The following is a 2,888-nucleotide window of genomic DNA, read 5'->3' as shown; positions in this document are numbered from 1 at the left end:
GTGAGAGTTGGACTGTAAAGAAAGCTGAACGCCAAAGAATTCATGCTTTTGAACTGTGGTGTTGGAGAAGACTCTTGAGAGTCCCTTGGACTGCAAGGAGATCCAACCAGTCCATTCTAAAGGAGATCAGTCCTGGGTGTTCTTTGGAAGGAATGATGCTGAAGCTGAAACTCCAGTACTTTGTCCACCTCATGCGAAGAGTTGACTCATTGGAAAAGACTCTGATGCTGGGAGGGATTGGGGGCAGGAGGAGAAGGGGACGACAGAGGATGAGATGGCTGGATGGCATCACCAACTCAATGGACGTGAATTTGAGTGAACTCCGGGAGTTGGTGATAGACAGGGAGGCCTGGCATGCTGCAATTCATGGAGTCTCAAAGAGTCGGACACGACTGAGCAACTGAACTGAACTAAACTGATTACCTTGCAAAAAAAAAAAAAAAAAAGACCCTATTTTTAAAGCAAACTTCAATTATATTTCTTATACTTTTTGTGATTTTGTTTGTTTGTTTTGTTAATATTGTATTTTTGAGAGTCTAACCTCTACTCTAGATTTTTAATCTTTGCTTTATGGTGTTTGTTATATATTTTGTACGTTTAAGAATCCAATCTTCAGTACTCATTTTTACTTAGGAGTGTGGTTCCTGGCTTGATTACTCTCTCCCCCTTTTGACTCTCCTTTTTCTCCCCCAGGTCACCTCTATCTCCTCCCTCCCCTTCTCTTCTCTACTTAACTGTGAATCTCTGTGTGTGTTCCAGGCTGTGGAGAACACTAAGGGAACAGAGTACTGCCAAGGTCTATCTCTCTCCTTTTGATTCCCCCTCTTCTCCTCCTGGTCACCTCTATCTCATTCCTCCCTCTTCTCTTCTCTATGTAACTCCATTAACCTCTCTGAGGGTTCCAAACTGTGGAGAGCACATAGGGAATTGTTTACTGGTTAGATTGCTCTCTCCCCTTTTGATTCCCCTTCGTCTCCTCCTGGTCACCTCTATCTCCCTCCTCTTTTCCATGTAACTCTGTGAACCTCTCTGGGTGTCCCTCACTGTGGAGAATCTATTCACCATTAACATAGAAGTTTTATCATCGGTGCTGTATGGATGGAGAAGTCTTGGGCTACTGTAAGAATAAGACTGAAAACCAGAGGCAGAAGGCTTAAGCCCAAAACCTGAGAACACCAGAGAACTCCTGACTCCAGGGAACATTAATCGATAAGAGATCATCCAAAAGCCTCCATACCTACACTGAAACCGAGCACCACCCAAGGGCCAACAAGTTCCAGAGCAAGACATACCACACAAATTCTCCAGCAACACAGGAACACAGCCCTGAGCTTCAATATACAGGCTGCCCAAAGTCACACCAAACCCATAGACATCTCAAAACTCGCTACTATACACTTCATTGCACTCCAGAGAGAAGAAATCCAGCTCCACCCACCAGAACACTGACACAAGCTCCCCTAACCAGGAAACCTTGACAAGCTACTCGTCCAACCCCACCCACAGGGAGGAATCTCCACAATAAAGAGGAACCACAAACTGCCAGAATACAGAATGGCCACCCCAAACACAGCATCTAAACAAGATGAAAAGGCAGAGAAATACTCAGCAGGTAAAGGAACATGATAAATGCCCACAAGACCAAAAAAAAAAAAAAAAAAAAAGAAGAAGAAGAAGAAGAAGAGATAGGCAGTCTATCTGAAAAAGAATTCAGAATAATGATAGTAAAAATGATCCAAAACCTTTAAAACAAAATGAAGTTACAGATAAATAGCCTGGAGACAAGGATTGAGAAGATGCAAGAAATGTTTAACAAAGATCTAGAAGAAATAAAAAAGAGTTGATCAATAATGAATAATGCAATAAATCAGATCAAAAACACTCTGGAGGGAACCAACAGTAGACTAACAGAGGCAGAAGACAGGATAAGTGGGGTAGAAAATAGAAAGGTAGAAATAAAAGAAGCAGAGAGGAAAAAAAGAATTAAAAAAAAAAATGAGGACAACCTCAGGGACCTCTGGGACAATGTGAAATGCCCCAACATTCGAATTATAGGAGTCCCAGAAGAAGACAAAAAGAAAGGCCATGAGAAAATACTCAAGGAGATAACAGTTGAAAACTTCCCTAAAATGGGGAAGGAAACAGTCACCCAAGCCCAAGAAACCCAGAGAGCCCCAAACAGGATAAATCCAAAGCGAGACACCCCAAGACACATATTAATCAAATTAACAAAGATCAAATTCAAAGAACAAATATTAAAAGCAGTAAGGGAAAAACAACAAATAACCCTTAAGGATAACAGCTGATTTATCAATAGAAACTCTTCAGGCAAGAAGGGAATGGCAGGACATACTTAAAGTGATGAAAGAGAAAACCTACAACCCAATTTACTGTACCCAGCAAGGGTCTCATTCAGATATGAAGGAGAAATCAAAAGCTTTACAGACAAGCAAAAGCTGAGAGAATTCAACGCCACAAAACCAGCTCTTCAACAAATGCTAAAGGATCTTCTCTAGACAGGAAACACAGAAAAGGTGCATAAACTCGAACCCAAAACAACAAAGTAAATGGTAATGGGATCATACTTATCAATAATCACCTTAAACATAAATGGGTTGAATGCCCTAACCAAAAGACAAAGACTGGCCAAATGAATACAAAAACAAGACTCCTATATATGCTGTCTAAAGGAGACCCACCTCAAAAGAAGGGACACATACAGACTGAAAGTGAAGGGCTGGGAAAAGATATTTCACACAAACAGAGACCAAAAAAAAGCAGGAGTAGTAATATCAGATAAATCATATCAGATAAAATAGACTTTAAAATAAAGGCTGTGAAAAGAGACACAGAAGGACACTACATAATGATCAAAGGAGCAATCCAAG

Source organism: Bubalus bubalis, chromosome X (genome assembly GCF_019923935.1).
Source record: "Bubalus bubalis isolate 160015118507 breed Murrah chromosome X, NDDB_SH_1, whole genome shotgun sequence".
Classification (NCBI taxonomy): domain Eukaryota; kingdom Metazoa; phylum Chordata; class Mammalia; order Artiodactyla; family Bovidae; genus Bubalus; species Bubalus bubalis.
This window is presented reverse-complemented; position numbering follows the sequence as displayed.